A 23,271-nucleotide genomic window follows, 5' to 3' on the forward strand; every position below is an offset into this window, starting at 1 on the left:
TGGCACACCTTCCCCTCACACTGAAACCCCTTCCGCACGCACTGAAACACCTTCCCCACACACTGCAACACATCCCCACACATTGAAACACCTTCCCCACACACCGACACCCCTTCCCAACACACTGAAACCCTTCCCCAAACACTGAAACCCATTCACCACACACTGAAACACATTCCCCACACACTGAAACACATCCAAACACACTGAAACACTTTCCCCACACACTGAAACCCTTTTTCCACACACTGAAACCCCTTCCCCACACACTGAAACGCCTTCCGCAATCACTGAAACCCCTTCCGCACAAACTGAAACACCTTCCCCACAAACTGAAACCCTTTCCGCACATACTGAAACACCTTCCCCACTCACTGAAACCCCTTCCCCACTCACTGAAATACATCCCCACAGACTGAAACCCCTTCCCCACACACTGAATCCCCTTCCGCACACACTGAAACACCTTCCCCACACACTGAAACACCTGCCCCACACACTGAAACCCTTCCCCAAACACTGAAACCCATTCACCACACACTGAAACACATTCCCCACACACTGAAACACTTCCCCAAACACAGAAACACGTTCCCCACACACTGAAACCACTTCCCCACACACTGAAACATCTTCCCCACACTCTGACACCCCTTCCTCACACACAGAAACCCTTCCCCAAACACTGGAAACCATTCACCACACACTGAAACACATTCCCCACACACTAGAACCCTTCCAAACACACTGAAACGCATTCCCTACACCCTGAAACCCATTCCCACACACTGAAACCCCTTCCCCACACACTGAAACGCCTTCCACACACACTGAAACCCCTTCTACATACACAGAAACACCTTACCCACACAGTGAAACCCCTTCCCCACACACTGAAACCCCTTCCGCACATACTGAAAATCCTTCCCCAGACACTGAAACACATCCCCACACACTGAAACACCTTCCCCACACACTGAAAACCTTCCCCACACACTAAAACACATCCCCCCACACTGAAGCACATCCCCACGCACTGAAACACCTTCCCCACACACTGAGACCCCTTCCGCACACACAGAAACAACTTCTGCACACACTGAAACACCTTCCCCACACACTGAAATCCCATCCAAACACACGGAAACACCTTCCCCACACACTGAAACCCATTCCCCACACACTGAAACACCTTCCCGACACACTGAAACACCTTCCCCACACAATGAAACACCTTCCGCAAACACTGAAACAACTTCCCCACACACAGAAACCCTTCCCCACACACTGAAACCCCTTCCCCAAACACTGAAACACCTTCCCCACACACTGAAACACCTTCCCCACACACTGAAACACCTTCCCCACACACTTAAACACCTTCCCCACACACAGAATCCCTTCCCCACACACTGAAACCCCTTCCCCACACACTGAAACCCTTCCCCACACACTGAAACCCCTTCCCCACACACTGAAACACCTTCACCACACAGTGAAACCCCTTCCTCACACACTGAAACACCTTCGCCACACAATGAATCACCTTCCCCACACACTGAAACCCCTTCCGCACACACTGGAACCCTTACCCACACACTGAAACCCCTTCCCCACACACTGAAACCCTTCCCCACACACTGAAAACCCTTCCCCACACAGTGAAACACCTTCCCCACACACTGAAACAGCTTAACCACACACTGAAACACCTTCCACACGCACTGAAACACCTTCCCCACAAACTGCAACACATAACCACACACTGAAACACCTTCCCCACACACTGAAACACCTTCCCCACACACTGAAATCCCATCCACAAACACTGAAACCCTTCCCCACACTCTGAGACCCCTTCCCCACACACTGAAACACCTTCCCCACTCACTGAAACCCCTTCCCCACACACTGAAACCCTTCACCACACACTGAAACACCTTCCCCACACACTGAAACACCTTCCCCACACTCCGACACCCCTTTCCCACCCATAGAAACCCTTCCCCAAACACTGAAAACCATTCACCACACACTGAAACACATTCTCCACACACTGAAACCCTTCCAAACGCACAGAAATATATTCCCCACACACTGAAACGCCTTCCGCTCACACTGAAACCCCTTCTGCAAACACTGAAACACCTTCCCCACACACTGAAACCCCTTCCGCACACACTGAAATGCCGTCCGCACATACTGAAACACATTCCCCACACACTGAAACACATCCCCACACACTGAAACACATCCCCACACACTGAAACACCTTCCCCATAAACTGAAACCCCTTCCCCACACACTGAAACACCTTCCCCACACACTGAAACCATCCACACACACTGAAACACCTTCCTCACACACTAAAACCCTTCCCCACACACCGAAACACATCCCCACACACTGAAGCACATCCCCACGCACTGAAACACCTTCCCCACACACTGAGACCCCTTCCACACACACTGAAACAACTTCCCCACACACTGAAACACATTCCCCACACACTGAAATCCCATCCAAACACACTGAAACACATTCCTCACACACTGAAACCCATTCCCCACACTCTGAAACACCTTCCCCACACACAGCAACACCTTCCCCACACACTGAAACACCTTCCGTACACACTGAAACAACTTCCCCACACACAGAAACCCTTCCCCACACATTGAAACCCATTCCCCAAACACGGAAACACCTTCCCCAGACACTGAAACACCTTCCCCACACACTGAAACACCTTCCCCACACACAGCAACACCTTCTCCACACACTGAAACACCTTCCGTACACACTGAAACAACTTCCCCACACACAGAAACCCTTCCCCACACATTGAAACCCATTCCCCAAACACGGAAACACCTTCCCCACACACTGAAACACCTTCCCCATACACTGAAACACCTTCCCCACACACGTAAACACCTTCCCCACACACAGAAACCCTTCCCCACACAATGAAACCCCTTCCCCACACACTGAAACCCTTCCCCACACACTGAAACCCCTTACCCACACACTGAAACACCTTCACCACACACAGAAACCCCTTCCTCACACACTGAAACACCTTCGCCACACAATGAATCACCTTCCCCACACACTGAAACCCCTTCCGCACACACTGGAACCCTTACCCACACACTGAAACCCCTTCCCCACACACTGAAACCCTTCCCCACACACTGAAAACCCTTCCCCACACAGTGAAACACCTTCCCCACACACTGAAACAGCTTAACTACACACTGAAACACCTTCCACACGCACTGAAACACCTTCCCCACAAACTGCAACACATAACCACACACTGAAACACCTTCCCCACACACTGAAACACCTTCCCCACACACTGAAATCCCATCCACAAACACTGAAACCCTTCCCCACACTCTGAGACCCCTTCCGCACACACTGAAACACCTTCCCCACTCACTGAAACCCCTTCCCCACACACTGAAACCCTTCACCACACACTGAAACACCTTCCCCACACACTGAAACACCTTCCCCACACTCCGACACCCCTTTCGCACCCATAGAAACCCTTCCCCAAACACTGAAAACCATTCACCACACACTGAAACACATTCTCCACACACTGAAACCCTTCCAAACGCACAGAAATATATTCCCCACACACTGAAACGCCTTCCGCTCACACTGAAACCCCTTCTGCAAACACTGAAACACCTTCCCCACACACTGAAACCCCTTCCGCACACACTGAAATGCCGTCCGCACATACTGAAACACATTCCCCACACACTGAAACACATCCCCACACACTGAAACACATCCCCACACACTGAAACACCTTCCCCATAAACTGAAACCCCTTCCCCACACACTGAAACACCTTCCCCACACACTGAAACCATCCACACACACTGAAACACCTTCCTCACACACTAAAACCCTTCCCCACACACCGAAACACATCCCCACACACTGAAGCACATCCCCACGCACTGAAACACCTTCCCCACACACTGAGACCCCATCCACACACACTGAAACAACTTCCCCACACACTGAAACACATTCCCCACACACTGAAATCCCATCCAAACACACTGAAACACATTCCTCACACACTGAAACCCATTCCCCACACTCTGAAACACCTTCCCCACACACAGCAACACCTTCCACACACACTGAAACACCTTCCGTACACACTGAAACAACTTCCCCACACACAGAAACCCTTCCCCACACATTGAAACCCATTCCCCAAACACGGAAACACCTTCCCCACACACTGAAACACCTTCCCCACACACTGAAACACCTTCCCCACACACAGCAACACCTTCTCCACACACTGAAACACCTTCCGTACACACTGAAACAACTTCCCCACACACAGAAACCCTTCCCCACACATTGAAACCCATTCCCCAAACACGGAAACACCTTCCCCACACACTGAAACACCTTCCCCACACACTGAAACACCTTCCCCACACACGTAAACACCTTCCCCACACACAGAAACCCTTCCCCACACAATGAAACCCCTTCCCCACACACTGAAACCCTTCCCCACACACTGAAACCCCTTACCCACACACTGAAACACCTTCACCACACACAGAAACCCCTTCCTCACACACTGAAATACCTTCCCCACACAATGAAACACCTTCCCCACACACTGAAAGCCCTTCCGCACATAGTGAAACACCTTCCCCACACACTGAAACCCTTACCCACACACAGAAACCCCTTCCCCACACACTGAAACCCTTCCCCACACACTGAAACCCTTCCCCACACACTGAAATACCTTCCCCACACACTGAAACAGCTTACCCACAAACTGAAACCCATTCCGCACGCACTGAAACCCCTTCCCCACACACTGCAACACATCCCCACACACTGAAACACCTTCCCCACACACTGAAACCCCTTCCCCACACACTGAAACCCCATCCGCACATACTGAAACACCTTCCCCACACACTGAAACACATCCCCACACACTGAAACACATCCACACACACTGAGACACCTTCCCCATAAACTGAAACCTCTTCCCCACGCACTGAAACACCTTCCCCACACACTGAAACCCTTCCACACACACTGAAACACATCCCCCCACACTGAAGCACATCCCCACGCACTGAAACACCTTCCCGACACACTGAAACCCCTTCCCCACACACTGAAACCCCTTCCCCACACACTGAAATACCTTCCCCACACACTGAAACACCTTCCCCACACTCCGAAACACCTTCCCCACTCACTGAAACCCCTTCCCCACACACTGAAACCCCTTCCGCACATACTGAAACAATTTCCCCACACACCGAAACACATCTCCACGCACTGAAACACATCCCCACACACTGAAACACCATCCCCATAAACTGAAACCCCTTCCCCACACACTGAAACACCTTCCCCAAACACTGAATCCCATCCACACACTCTGAAACACCTTCCCCACACACTGAAACCCTTCCCCACACACTCAAACACATCCACACACAATGCAGCACATCCCCACGCACTGAAACAATTTCCCCACACAGAGAGACCCCTTCCGGTGACACTGAAACACCTTCCTCACACTCTGAAAACCTTCCCCACACACTGAAACACATCCCCCACACACTGAAGCACATCCCCACGCCCTGAAACACCTTGCCCACACACTGAGACCCCTTCCCCACACACTGAACTCCCATCCAAACACACTGAAACACCTTCCCCACACACTGAAACCCATTCCCCACACACTCAAACAACATCCCCACACACTGAAACACCTTCCACACAAACTGAAACACCTTCCGCACACACTGAAACAACTTCCCCACACACAGAAACCCTTCCCCACACACTGAAACCCTTTCCCCAAACACTGAAACACCTTCCCCACACACTGAAACACCTTCCCCACACACTGAAACACCTTCCCCACACACTTAAACACCTTCCCCACACACAGAAACTCTTCCCCACACACTGAAACCCCTTCCCCACACACTGAAACCCTTCCCCACAAACTGAAACCCCTTCCGCACACACTGAAACACCTTCAACACACACTGAAATCCCTTCCTCACACACTGAAACACGTTCCCCACAGAATGAAACGCCTTCCCCACACACTGAACCCCCTTCCGCACATAGTGAAACACCTTCCCCAAACACTGAAACGCTTACCCACACATAGAAACCCCTTCCCCACACACTGAAACGCTTCCGCACACACTGAAACCCCTTCCCCACACACTGAAACACCTTCCCCACACACTGAAACAGCTTACCCACACACTGAAACCCATTCCGCACGCACTGAAACCCCTTCCCCACACACTGCAACACATCCCCACACACTGAAACACCTTCCCCACACACTGAAACACCTTCCCCACACACTGAAACCCCTTCCGCACATACAGAACCACCTTCCCCACACACTGAAACACATCCCCACACACTGAAACACATCCCCAGACGCTGAGACACCTTCCCCATAAACTGAAACCCTTTCCCCACACACTGAAACAGCTTACCCACACACTGAAACCCATTCCGCACGCACTGAAACCCCTTCCCCACACACTGCAACACATCCCCACACACTGAAACACCTTCCCCACACACTGAAACACCTTCCCCACACACTGAAACCCCTTCCGCACATACAGAACCACCTTCCCCACACACTGAAACACATCCCCACACACTGAAACACCACCTCTAACCAAAAAGGACTGAGCAGGTAAGCTATTTACTGTTTTTGTTAATATCTATAGTTGTACTTAACTAAGGGGTAATTGAATAAAAGAAATGGCAGCCAGTGTAGTGCAGTGCTCCTCCTGCAGAATGTTCGAGGGGAGGGAAACCTCCGGTGGCCCTGCCGACTTCACCTGCTGGAAGTGCATCCGTCTCCAGCTCCTATCAGACCGTGTTAGGGAATTGGAGCTGGAGCTGGATGAACTGAGGATCATTCGGGAAGCTGAGGGGTTGATAGATAGAAGCTACACGGAGGTCGTTACTCCACAAATCAAAGGCAGCTGGGTAACAGTTAGAGGTGGGAAGAGGTCAGTGCAGGGATCTCCTGTGGTCGTTCCCCTCAACAACAAGTATACAGTTTTAGATACTGTTGGGGGGGACGGCCTATCGGGGGCAGGCTGCAGTGACCGGGCCTCTGGCACGGGGTCCTGCACTGTGGCTCAGAAGGGAAGGAGGGAGAATGGGAGAGCACTAGTCATCGGGGACTCGATGGTGAGGAGTACGGACAGGCGGTTCTGTGGGCGCAGGTGAGACGCACGGATGGTTTGTTGCCTCCCTGGTGCCAGGGTCCGTGATGTTTGTGATCGCGTCTTCAGGATCCTTAAAGGGGAGGGGGAGCAGCCAGAGGTCGTGGTGCACATTGGCACCAACGACGTAGGAAGGAAGGGTGGCACAGATGTTAGAAGTGAGTTTAGGGAGTTAGGCTGGAAGCTGAAAGCTCGGACGGACAGAGTTGTTATCTCTGGTTTGTTGCCGGCGCCACGTGATAGTGAGGCTAGGAATAGGGAGAGAGCACAGCTGAACACGTGGCTGCAGGAATGGTGTAGGAGGGAGGGCTTCCAGTTCTTGGATAATTGGACTGCATTCTGGGGAAGATGGGACCTGTTCAAACAGGACGGGCTGCATCTGAACCAGAGGGGCACCAATATCCTGGGAGGGAGGTTTGCTAGTACTGTTCGGGAGGGTTTAAACTAGTTTGGGAGGGGGATGGGAACCGGACTTGTAATCCAGGGACCAGTGGGTCCACTCAGAAAGACAAAGAGTGTAGTGAGGTATTGGGGAAGGTAGCACTGTCACAGAGGACAGATGGGCACGGAGAAGGGTTAAAGTGCGTATACTTCAACGCAAGAAGCATCAGGAATAAGGTGAGTGAATTGAAGGCGTGGATGGGCACTTGGGACTACGATGTTGTGGCCATCACTGAAACGTGGATAGGTGAGGGGGAGGAATGGTTTTTGGAGGTACCTGGTTATAGATGTTTTCATAAGATTAGGAATGGTGGTAAAAGAGGTGGGGGGGTGGCATTGTTAGTTAGAAATAGTGTAACAACTGCTGAAAGAATTTTCGAGGAGGATCTGCCGACTGAGGCACTGTGGGTTGAGGTCAGGAACAGGAAAGGAGCAGTCACCTTGATGGGAGTTTTCTATAGGCCCCCCAATAGCAGCAGGGAGGTGGAAGAGCAGATTGGGAAACAGATTTTGGAAAGGAGCAGAAGTCACAGGGTAGTAATTATGGGGGATTTCAACTTCCCAAATATTGATTGGCAACTCTTTAGATCGAATAGTTTGGATGGGGTAGTGTTTGTGCAGTATGTCCAGGAAGCTTTTCTGACTCAGTATGTAGACTGCCCGACCAGAGGGGAGGCAATATTGGATTTGGTACTAGGTAATGAACCAGGGCAAGTGATAGAGCTGTTGGTGGGCGAGCACTTTGGAGATAGTGATCACAATTCTGTAGCATTCACTGTGGTAATGGAGAAGGATAGGTATGTGCAACAGGGCAAGGTTTACAATTGGGGGAAGGGTAGATATGATGCTGTCAGGCAGGAACTGAGGAGCATAAGTTGGGAGCATATGCTGGCAGGGAAGGGCACGGTCGAAATGTGGAACTTTTTCAAGGAGCAGATAGTAGGGGCCATTGATAAGCATGTCCCTGTCAGACAGGGAAGGGATGGTCATGTGAGGGAACCGTGGTTGACAAGAGAGGTTGAGAGTCTTGTTAGGAAGAAGAAGGATGCGTATATAAAGTTGAGGAAAAAGGGCACAGGCATAGCTCTGGAGGGATACAAGATGGCCAGGAAGGATCTGAAGAAAGGGATTAGGAGAGCTAAGAGAGGGCATGAAAAATGCTTGGCGGGTAGGATAAAAGAAAACCCCAAGGCCTTTTACGCGTATGTCAGAAATATGAGGATGACTAGGGGGACCATGGGTCCGGTCAAGGACAATAGCGGGAGACTGTGTGTTGAGCCGGAAGAGATAAGTGAGGTTTTGAATGAGTACTTCTCTTCGGTATTTACGAATGAGAAGGGGTGTATTACTGAAGAGGACGGTGTGAAACAGACTGGTAAGCTCGAGGAAGTGCTCGTTAGGAGGGAAGATGTGTTGGGGTTTTTGAATAACTTGAAGATAGACAAGTCTCCCGGGCCTGACGGGGTATATCCAAGGATGTTATGGGAAGCAAGGGATGAAATTGCAGAGCCGCTGGCAATGATCTTTTCATCTTCTCTGCTGACGGGGGTGGTACCAGGTGATTGGAGGGTGGCAAATGTTGTGCCCCTGTTCAAGAAAGGGAATAGGAACAACCCTGGGAATTACAGGCCAGTTAGTCTTACTTCGGTGGTAGGCAAGTTGATGGAAAAGGTGCTGAGGGATAGGATTTCTGAGCATCTGGAAAGACACTGCTTGATTCGGGACAGTCAGCACGGTTTTGTGAGGGGTAGGTCTTGCCTCACAAGCCTGATTGAATTCTTTGAGCAGGTGACCAAGCAAGTGGATGAGGGTAAACCAGTGGATGTGGTGTACATGGATTTTAGTAAGGCATTTGATAAGGTCCCCCATGGTAGACTTATGGAGAAAGTCAGGAGGCATGGGATAGTGGGGAATGTGGCCAGTTGGATTAAGAATTGGCTAACTGATAGAAGGCAGAGAGTGGTCTTAGATGGTAAATACTCAGCCTGGAGCCCAGTTACCAGTGGCGTGCCGCAGGGATCAGTTCTGGGTCCTCTCCTGTTTGTGATTTTTATTAACGACTTGGATGAGGAAGTCGAAGGGTGGGTCAGTAAATTTGCAGATGATACAAAGGTTGGTGGAGTTGTGGATACCGAGGAGGGCTATTGTCGTCTGCAAAGGGACTTGGATAGGTTGCAGTGCTGGGCTGAAAAGTGGCAGATGGAGTTTAACCCTGAAAAGTGTGAGGTCGTCCATTTTGGAAGGACAAACATGAATGCAAAATACTGGGTTAACGGTAGGGTTCTTGGGCATGTGGAGGAGCAGAGAGACCTTGGGGTCTATGTGCATAGATCATTGAAAGTTGCAACTCAAGTGGATAGGGCTGTGAAGAAGGCATATGGGGTGTTAGCGTTCATTAGCAGAGGGATTGAATTTAAGAGCCGTGAGGTGATGATGCAGCTGTACAGGACCTTGGTAAGGCCTCATTTGGAGTACTGTGTGCAGTTCTGGTCGCCTCATTTTAGGAAGGATGTGGAAGCCTTGGAGAGGGTGCAGAGGAGATTTACCAGGATGTTGCCTGGAATGGAGAATAAGTCTTATGAGGAAAGGCTGAACATTCTAGGCCTCTTCTCATTAGAAAGGAGAAGGATGAGGGGTGACATGATAGAGGTTTATAAGATGATCAGGGAAATAGATAGGGTAGACAGTCAGAAACTTTTTCCCCGGGTGGAGCAAAGCGTTACAAGGGGTCATAAATTTAAGGTGAAGGGTGGGAGATATAAGGGGGATGTCAGGGGAAGGTTCTTTACCCAGAGAGTGGTCGAGGCATGGAATGCCTTGCCCGGGGAGGTTGTTGAGTCAGAAACTTTAGGGACTTTCAAAAGGCTTTTGGATAGGTCTATGGATAATGGAGAATGATGGGGTATAGATTAAATTGTCCTTGACAGAGGACAAAGGATCGGCACAACATTGTGGGCAGAAGGGCCTGTTCTGTGCTGTATGTTCTATGTTCTATGTTCTAACACATCCCCAGACGCTGAGACACCTTCCCCATAAACTGAAACCCTTCCCCACACACTGAAACACATCCCCCCACACTGAAGCACATCCCCACGCACTGAAACCCCTTCCCCACACACTGAAACCCCTTCCCCACATACTGAAACACCTTCCCCACACACTGAAACCCCTTCCCCAGACACTGAAACACCTTCCCCACACACTGAAACAACTTCCCCACACACTGAAACCCCTTCCCCACACATTGAAACACCTTCCCCACACTCCGAAATACCTTCCCCACACACTGAAACCCCTTCCCCACACACTGAAACCCCTTCCGCACATACTGAAATACATTCCCCACACACTGAAACACATCCCCACACACTGAAACACATCCCCACACACTGAAACACCTTCCCCATAAACTGAAACCCCTTCCCCACACACTGAATCCCATCCACACATACTGAAACACCTTCCCCACACACTGAAACCCTTCCCCACACACTGAAACACATCCCCCACACACTGAAGCACTTCCCCACGCACTGAAACAGCTTCCCAACACACTGAGACCCCTTCCGCACACACTGAAACAACTTCCCCACACACTGAAACACCTTCCCCACACACTGAAATCCCATTCAAACACACTGAAACACCTTCCCCACACACTGAAACCCATTCCCCACACACTGAAACACCTTCCCCACACACTGAAACACCTTCCCCACACACTGAAACACCTTCCGCACACACTGAAACAACTTCCCCACACACAGAAACCCTTCCCCACACACTGAAACCCCTTCCCAACACACTGAAACACCTTCCCCACACATTGAAACACCTTCCCCACACACTGCAACACCTTCCCCACACACTTAAACACCTTCCACACACACAGAAAATCTTCCCCACACACTGAAACCCCTTCCCCACACACTGACACACTTCCCCATACTCTGAAACCCCTGCCCCACACACTGAAGCACCTTCCCCATAAACTGTAACCCCTTCCCCACACACTGAGACACCTTCCCCACACACTGAAACCCATCCACACACTGAAACACCTTCCCCACACACTGAAACCCTTCCGCACACATGGAAACAGCTTCCCCACACACTGAAACACCTTCCCCACACAATGAAATCCCATCCAAACACATTGAAACACCTTCCCCACACACTGAAACCCATTCCCCAAACACTGAAACACCTTCCCCACACACTGAAACACCTTCCCCACACACTGAAATCCCAGCCACCACACTGAAACCCTTCCGCACACACTGAAACACCTTCCCCACACACTGAAACACCTTCCGCACACACTGAAACAACTTCCCCACACACAGAAACCCTTCCCCACACACTGAAACCCCTTCCCAACACACTGAAACACCTTCCCCACACACTGAAACACCTTCCCCACACACTGCAACACCTTCCCCACACACTTAAACACCTTGCACACACACAGAAATCCTTCCCCACACACTGAAACCCCTTCCCCACACACTTAAACCCTTCCCCATAAACTGAAACCCCTTCCCCACACACTGAAACACCTTCCCCACACACTGAAACCCATCCACACACACTGAAACAACTTCCCCACACACTGAAACCCTTCCGCACACACGGAAACAGCTTCCCCACACACTGAAACCCTTCCGCACACACGGAAACTACTTCCCCACACACTGAAACCCTTCCGCACACACGGAAACACCTTCCCCACACACTGAAACACCTTCCCCATAAACTGATACCCCTTCCCCACACACTGAAACACCTTCCCCACACACTGAAACCCATCCACACACACTGAAACAACTTCCCCACACACTGAAACCCTTCCGCACACACGGAAACAGCTTCCCCACACACTGAAACACCTTCCCCACACAATGAAATCCCATCCAAACACACTGAAACACCTTCCCCACACACTGAAACCCATTCCCCAAACACTGAAACACCTTCCCCACACACTGAAACACCTTCCCCATAAACTGAAACCCCTTCCCCACACACTGAAACAACTTCCCCACACACAGAAACCCTTCCCCACACACTGTAACACATTCCCCACACACTGAAATCCCATCCACCACACTGAAACCCTTCCGCACACACGGAAACAGCTTCCCCACACACTGAAACACCTTCCCCACACAATGAAATCCCATCCAAACACACTGAAACACATCCCCACACACTGAAACACATCCCCACACACTGAAGCAACTTCCCCATAAACTGAAACCCCTTCCCCACACACTGAATCCCATCCACACATACTGAAACACATTCCCCACACACTGAAACCCATCCCCACACACTGAAACACATCCCCCACACACTGAAGCACTTCCCCACACACTGAAATCCCATCCACCACACTGAAACCCTTCCGCACACACTGAAACACCTTCCCCACACACTGAAACACCTTCCGCACACACTGAAACAACTTCCCCACACACAGAACCCCTTCCCCACACACTGAAACACCTTCCCCACACACTGCAACACCTTCCCCACACACTTAAACACCTTCCACACACACAGAAAACATTCCCGACACACTGAAACCCCTTCCCCACACACTGAAACCCTTCCCCATACTCTGAAACCCCTTCCCCACACACTGAAACACCTTCCCCATATACTTAAACCCCTTCCCCACACACTGAAACACCTTCCCCACACACTGAAACCATTCCACACACACTGAAACACCTTCCCCACACACTGAAACCCTTCCGCACACACGGAAACAGCTTTCCCAAACACTGAAACACCTTCCCCACACAATGAAATCCCATCCAAACACACTGAAACACCTTCACCACACACTGAAGCACTTCCCCACGCACTGAAACAGCTTCCCCACACACTGAGACCCCTTCCGCACACACTGAAACAACTTCCCCACACACTGAAACACCTTCCCCACACACTGAAATGCCATCCAAACACACTGAAACACCTTCCCCACACACTGAAACCCATTCCCCACACACTGAAACATCTTCCCCACACACTGAAACACCTTCCCCACACACTGAAACACCTTCCGCACACACTGAAACAACTTCACCACACACAGAAACCCTTCCCCACACACTGAAACCCCTTCCCAACACACTGAAACACCTTCCAAACACACTGAAACACCTTCCCCACACACTGCAACACCTTCCCCACACACTTAAACACCTTCCACACACACAGAAAACCTTCCCCACACACTGAACCCCCTTCCCCACACACTGAAACCCTTCCCCATAATCTGAAACCCCTTCCCCACACACTGAAACACCTTCCCCATAAACTGAAACCCCTTCCCCACACACTGAAACACCTTCCCCACACACTGAAACCCTTCTGCACACACGGAAACAGCTTCCCCACACACTGAAACACCTTCCCCACACAATGAAATCCCATCCAAACACACTGAAACACCTTCGCCACACACTGAAACCCATTCCCCAAACACTGAAACACCTTCCCCACACACTGAAACACCTTCCCCACTCACTGAAACACCTTCCGCACACACTGAAACAACTTCCCCACACACAGAAACCCTTCCCCACACACTGTAACACATTCCCCACACACTGAAATCCCATCCACCAAACTGAAACCCTTCCCCACACTCTGAGACCCCTTCCCCACACACTGAAACACCTTCCACACACACTGAAACCCTTCCCCACACACTGAAACCCCTTCCCCACACACTGAAACACCTTCCACACACAAAAACAGCTTACCCACACACTGAAACCCATTCCGCACGCACTGAAACCCCTTCCCCACACACTGCAACACATCCCCACACACTGAAACACCTTCCCCACACACTGAAACACCTTCCCCACACACTGAAACCCCTTCCGCACATACTGAAACACCTTCCCCACACACTGAAACACATCCCCACACGCTGAGACACCTTCCCCATAAACTGAAACCCCTTCCCCACACACTGAAACACATTCCACACACATTGAAACCCATCCACACACACTGAAACACCTTCCCCACACACTGAAACCCTTCCCACACACTGAAACACATCCACCCACACTGAAGCACATCCCCACGCACTGAAACACCTTCCCCACACACTGAAACCCCTTTCCCACACACTGAAACACCTTCCACAAACACTGAAACCCCTTCCCCACACACTGAAACACCTTCCCCACACACTGAAACAACTTCCCCACACATTGAAACCCCTTCCCCACACACTGAAACACCTTCCCCACACAATGAAATCCCATCCAAACACACTGAAACACCTTCCCCACAAACTGAAACCCATTCCCCAAACACTGAAACACCTTCCCCACACACTGAAACACCTTCCCCACACACTGAAACACCTTCCGCACACGCTGAAACAACTTCCCCACACACAGAAACCCTTCCCCACACACTGTAACACATTACCCACACACTGAAATCCCATCCACCACACTGAAACCCTTCCCCACACTCTGAGACCCCTTCCCCACACACTGAAACACCTTCCACACACACTGAAACCCTTCCCCACACACTGAAACCCCTTCCCCACACACTGAAACACCTTCCCCACACACTGAAACAGCTTACGCCCACACTGAAACCCATTCCGCACGCACTGAAACCCCTTCCCCACACACTGCAACACATCCCCACACACTGAAACACCTTCCCCACACACTGAAACACCTTCCCCACACACTGAAACCCCTTCCGCTCATACTGAAACACCTTCCCCACATTCTGAAACACATCCCCACACACTGAAACACCTTCCCCACACGCTGAGACACCTTCCCCATAAACTGAAACCCCTTCCCCACACACTGAAACACCTTCCCCACACATTGAAACCCATCCACACACACTGAAACACCTTCCTCACACACTGAAACCCTTCCCCACACACTGAAACACATCCCCCCACACTGAAGCACATCCCCACGCACTGAAACACCTTCCCCACACACTGAAACCCCTTCCCCACACACTGAAACCCCTTCCCCACACACTGAAACACCTTCCCCACGCACTGAAACCCCTTCCCCACACACTCAAACAACTTCCCCACACACTGAAACAACTTCCCCACACACTGAAACCCCTTCCCCACACACTGAAACACCTTCCCCACACTCCAAAACACCTTCTCCGCACACTGAAACACCTTCCCCACACACTGAAACCCCTTCCGCACATACTGAAACCCATTCCCCACACACTGAAACACATCCCCACACACTGAAGCACATCCCCACACACTGAAACACCTTCCCCATAAACTGAAACCCCTTCCCCACACACTGAATCCCTTCCCCACACACTGAAACACATCCCCCACACACTGAAGCACTTCCCCACGCACGGAAATACCTTCCCCACACACTGACACCCCTTCCGCACACACTGAAACAACTTCCCCACACACTGAAACACCTTCCCCACACACTGAAATCCCATTCAAACACTCTGAAACACCTTCCCCACACACTGAAACCAATTCCCCACACACTGAAACACCTTCCCCACACACTGAAACACCTTCCCCACACACTGAAACACCTTCCGCACACACTGAAACAACTTCCCCACACACAGAAACCCTTCCCCACACACTGAAACCCCTTCCCAACACACTGAAACTCCTTCCCCACACACTGAAACAACTTCCCCACACACAGAAACCCTTCCCCACACACTGACACCCCTTCCCAACACACTGAAACACCTTCCCCACACACTGAATCACCTTCCCCACACACTGCAACACCTTCCCCACACACTTAAACACCTTCCACACACACAGAAAACCTTCCCCACACACTGAAACCCCTTCCCCACACACTGAAACCCTTCCCCATATTCTGAAACCCCTTCCCCACACACTGAACCACCTTCCCCATAAACTGAAACCCATTCCCCACACACTGAAACACCTTCCCCACACACGGAAACCCATCCACACACACTGAAACACCTTCCCCACACACTGAAACCCTTCCGCACACACGGAAACAGCTTCCCCACACACTGAAACACCTTCCCCACACAATGAAATCCCATCCAAACACACTGAAACACCTTCCCCACACTCTGAGACCCCTTCCCCACACACTGAAACACCTTCCGCACACACTGAAACCCTTCCCCACACACTGAAACCACTTCCCCACACACTGAAACACCTTCCACACACTGAAACAGCTTACCCACACACTGAAACCCATTCCGCACGCACTGAAACCCCTTCCCCACACACTGCAACACATCCCCACACACTGAAACATCTTCCCCACACACTGAAACACCTTCCCCACACACTGAAACACCTTCCGCACACACTGAAACAACTTCACCACACACAGAAACCCTTCCCCACACACTGAAACCCCTTCCCAACACACTGAAACACCTTCCCCACACACTGAAACACCTTCCCCACACACTGCAACACCTTCCCCACACACTTAAACACCTTCCACGCACACAGAAAACCTTCCCCACACACTGAACCCCCTTCCCCACACACTGAAACCTTTCCCCATAATCTGAAACCCCTTCCCCACACACTGAAACACCTTCCCCATAAACTGAAACTCCTTCCCCACACACTGAAACACCTTCCCCACACACTGAAACCCTTCTGCACACACGGAAACAGCTTCCCCACACACTGAAACACCTTCCCCACACAATGAAATCCCATCCAAACACACTGAAACACCTTCGCCACACACTGACACCCATTCCCCAAACACTGAAACACCTTCCCCACACACTGAAACACCTTCCCCACTCACTGAAACACCTTCCGCACACACTGAAACAACATCCCCACACACAGAAACCCTTCCCCACACACTGTAACACATTCCCCACACACTGAAATCCCATCCACCACACTGAAACCCTTCCCCACACTCTGAGACCCCTTCCCCACACACTGAAACACCTTCCACACACACTGAAACCCTTCCCCACACACTGAAACCCCTTCCCCACACACTGAAACACCTTCCACACACAAAAACAGCTTACCCACACACTGAAACCCATTCCGCACGCACTGAAACCCCTTCCCCACACACTGCAACACATCCCCACACACTGAAACACCTTCCCCACACACTGAAACACCTTCCCCACACACTGAAACCCCTTCCGCACATACTGAAACACCTTCCCCACACACTGAAACACATCCCCACACGCTGAGACACCTTCCCCATAAACTGAAACCCCTTCCCCACACACTGAAACACATTCCACACACATTGAAACCCATCCACACACACTGAAACACCTTCCCCACACACTGAAACCCTTCCCACACACTGAAACACATCCACCCACACTGAAGCACATCCCCACGCACTGAAACACCTTCCCCACACACTGAAACCCCTTTCCCACACACTGAAACACCTTCCCCAAACACTGAAACCCCTTCCCCACACACTGAAACACCTTCCCCACACACTGAAACAACTTCCCCACACATTGAAACCCCTTCCCCACACACTGAAACACCTTCCCCACACAATGAAATCCCATCCAAACACACTGAAACACCTTCCCCACAAACTGAAACCCATTCCCCAAACACTGAAACACCTTCCCCACACACTGAAACACCTTCCCCACACACTGAAACACCTTCCGCACACGCTGAAACAACTTCCCCACACACAGAAACCCTTCCCCACACACTGTAACACATTACCCACACACTGAAATCCCATCCACCACACTGAAACCCTTCCCCACACTCTGAGACCCCTTCCCCACACACTGAAACACCTTCCACACACACTGAAACCCTTCCCCACACACTGAAACCCCTTCCCCACACACTGAAACACCTTCCCCACACACTGAAACAGCTTACGCCCACACTGAAACCCATTCCGCACGCACTGAAACCCCTTCCCCACACACTGCAACACATCCCCACACACTGAAACACCTTCCCCACACACTGAAACACCTTCCCCACACACTGAAACCCCTTCCGCTCATACTGAAACACCTTCCCCACATTCTGAAACACATCCCCACACACTGAAACACCTTCCCCACACGCTGAGACACCTTCCCCATAAACTGAAACCCCTTCCCCACACACTGAAACACCTTCCCCACACATTGAAACCCATCCACACACACTGAAACACCTTCCTCACACACTGAAACCCTTCCCCACAAACTGAAACACATCCCCCCACACTGAAGCACATCCCCACGCACTGAAACACCTTCCCCACACACTGAAACCCCTTCCCCACACACTGAAAACCCTTCCCCACACACTGAAACACCTTCCCCACGCACTGAAACCCCTTCCCCACACACTGAAACACCTTCCCCACACACTGAAACAACTTCCCCACACACTGAAACCCCTTCCCCACACACTGAAACACCTTCCCCACACTCCAAAACACCTTCTCCGCACACTGAAACACCTTCCCCACACACTGAAACCCCTTCCGCACATACTGAAACCCATTCCCCACACACTGAAACACATCCCCACACACTGAAGCACATCCCCACACACTGAAACACCTTCCCCATAAACTGAAACCCCTTCCCCACACACTGAATCCCTTCCCCACACACTGAAACACATCCCCCACACACTGAAGCACTTCCCCACGCACGGAAATACCTTCCCCACACACTGACACCCCTTCCGCACACACTGAAACAACTTCCCCACACACTGAAACACCTTCCCCACACACTGAAATCCCATTCAAACACTCTGAAACACCTTCCCCACACACTGAAACCAATTCCCCACACACTGAAACACCTTCCCCACACACTGAAACACCTTCCCCACACACTGAAACACCTTCCGCACACACTGAAACAACTTCCCCACACACAGAAACCCTTCCCCACACACTGAAACCCCTTCCCAACACACTGAAACTCCTTCCCCACACACTGAAACAACTTCCCCACACACAGAAACCCTTCCCCACACACTGACACCCCTTCCCAACACACTGAAACACCTTCCCCACACACTGAATCACCTTCCCCACACACTGCAACACCTTCCCCACACACTTAAACACCTTCCACACACACAGAAAACCTTCCCCACACACTGAAACCCCTTCCCCACACACTGAAACCCTTCCCCATACTCTGAAACCCATCCCCAATCTCTGAAACACATTCACCACACACGGAAACACATACTGCACACACTGAAACGCTTCCAAACACACTGAAACACACACTTAAACACCTTCCACACACACAGAAAACCTTCCCCACACACTGAAACCCCTTCCCCACACACTGAAACCCTTCCCCATATTCTGAAACCCCTTCCCCACACACTGAACCACCTTCCCCATAAACTGAAACCCATTCCCACACACTGACACCCCTTCCCAACACACTGAAACACCTTCCCCACACACTGAATCACCTTCCCCACACACTGCAACACATCCCCACACAATGAAACAACTTCCCCACACACTGACACCCCTTCCCAACACACTGAAACCCATCCCCAATCTCTGAAACACATTCACCACACACGGAAACACATACTGCACACACTGAAACGCTTCCAAACACACTGAAACACATTCCCCACACACTGAAACCCCTTCCGCACACAGTGAAACCCTTCCCCACACACTGAAATCCCTTCCCCACACACTGAAACACATCCCCACACACTGAAACCCCTTCCCCACCCACTGAAACCACTTCCGCACACACTGAAACACCATCCCCACACACTGAAACAGCTTCCCCACACACTGAAACCCCTTCTGCACACACTGAAACATCTTCCCCACACACTGAAACCACTTCCGCACACACTGAAGCACCTTCCCCACACACTGAAACCATTCCCCACACACTGAAACTCATCCCCACACACTGAAACACATCCCCGCACACTGAAACACCTTCCCCACACACTGAAACCCCTTCCCCGCACACTGTAACACCTTCCCCACACACTGAAACCCATCCCCACACACTGAAACACCATCCCCACGCACTGAAACCCTTCCCCACAGCCTGAAACCATTCCCCACAAACTGAAGCACATCCCCACGCACTGAAGCACCTTCCCCACACAGTGAGAACCCTTCCCCACACACTGAAACACCTTCCCCACACTCTGAGACACCCTCCCCACACACTGAAACACTTACCCAAACACTGAAACCCCTTCCCCACACACTGAAAACCTTCCCCACACACTGATACCCCTTCCACACACACTGAAACACCTTCCCCACACACTGAAACACCTTCCCCACACACTGACACCCCTTCCGCACACACTGAAACACCTTCCCCACACACTGACACCCCTTCCCCGCACACTGAAACCCTCCCCCAAACACTGAAACACATTCACCACACACTGAAACACATTCCCCACACACTGAAACCCTTCCAAACACACTGAAACACGTTCCCCACACACTGAAACCCCTTCTGCACACACTGAAACCCCTTCCACACACACTGAAACACCTTCCCCACACACTGAAACCCATTCCCCATACACATAAACCCTTTCCGCACATACTGAAGCACCTTCTCCACACACTGAAACCCCTTCCCCACACACTGAAACCCCTTCCCCACACAGTGAAACCCTTCCCCACACACTGAAACACATCCCCACACACTGAAACACATCCCCACAAACTGAAACACCTTCCGCACACACTGAAACCCTTCCCCACTCACTGAAACACATTCCCACACTCAGGAACCCTTCCCCACAAACTGAAACCCCTTCCCCAGACACTGAAACCCTTCCCCTCACACTGAAACCCCTTCGCCCACACACTGAAACACCTTCCCCACACACTGAAACACCTTCCCCACACACTGAAACGCCTTGCGCACACACTGAAACACCTTCCGCACACACTGCAACACATCCCCACACACTGAAACACCTTCCCCACACACTGAAACCCCTTCACCACTCACTGATACCCTACCCCAAACACTGAAAACCATTCACCACACACTGAAACACCTTCCCCACACACTGAAACCCCTTCCGAACACAGTGAAACACCTTCCCCACACACTGACACCCCTTCCCCACACACTGAATCCCTTCCCCACACACTGAAACACATCCCCACACACTGAAACACATCCCCACACACTGAAACACCTTCCCCACACACTGAAACCCCTTCCGCACACTCTGAAACCCCATCCCCACACACTGAAACACCTTCCCCATACACTGAAACCCTTACCCACACACTGAAACACATTCACACACTTTGAAGCACATCCCCACGCACTGAAACACCTTCCCCACACAGTAAGACCCCTCCCCCAAACACTGAAACACCTTCCCCACACTCTGAAACACCTTCCACACACACTGAAATTCCATCCAAACACACTTAAGCCCTTCCCCACACTCTGAGACCCCTTCCCCACACACTGAAACACCTTCCCCACACACTGAAACACCTTCCCCAGACACGGAAACACCTTCCCCACACACTGAAACCCCTTCCCCACACACTGAAACACATTCCCCACACACAGATACCCTTCCCCACACACTGAAACCCCTTCCCGACACACTGAAACCCTTCCCCATACACTGAAACCCCTTCCCCACACACTGAAACACTTTCCCCACACACTGAAACCCATCCCCACACACCGAAACACCTTCCCCACAAACTGAAACCCTTCCCCACACACTGAAACACAGCCCCTCACACTGAAGCACATCCCCACGCACTGAAACAACTTCCCCACACAGTGAGACCCCTTCCCCACTCACTGAAACACCTTCCCCACACACTGAAATCCCATCCAAACACACTGAAACCTATCCCCACACTCTGAGACCCCTTCCCCACACACTGAAACACTTTCCACACACTGAAACACCTTCCCCACACACTGAAACCCCTTCCCCACACACTGAAACACCTTCCCCACACACTGAAACCCCTCCCCACACACAGAAACACGTTCCCCACACACTGAAACACTTCCCCATACACTGAAACCCCTTCCCCACACACTGAAACACCTAGACCACGCACAGAAACCCCTTCCCCACACACTGAAACACCATCCCCACACACTGAAACACCTTCCCCACACAATGAAACACCTTCCCCACACACTGAAGCACCTTCCGCACACACTGAAACACCTTCCCCACACACTGATACCCCTTCCCCACACACTGAAACAACTTCCCCACACACTGAAACACCTTCCCCAAACACTGAAACCCCTTCCACACACTCCGAAACACCTTCCGCACACACTGAAACCCCTTCGCCACACACTGAAAACCTTCCCCACACACTGAAACCCCTTCCCCACACACTGAAAACTTTCCCCACACACTGATACCCCTTCCCCACATACTGAAACACCTTCCACAAACACTGAAACACCTTCCCCACACACTGAAACCCCTTCCGCACACTCTGAA

The sequence above is a fragment of the Heterodontus francisci genome, chromosome 11 (genome assembly GCF_036365525.1).
Source record: "Heterodontus francisci isolate sHetFra1 chromosome 11, sHetFra1.hap1, whole genome shotgun sequence".
NCBI lineage: Eukaryota > Metazoa > Chordata > Chondrichthyes > Heterodontiformes > Heterodontidae > Heterodontus > Heterodontus francisci.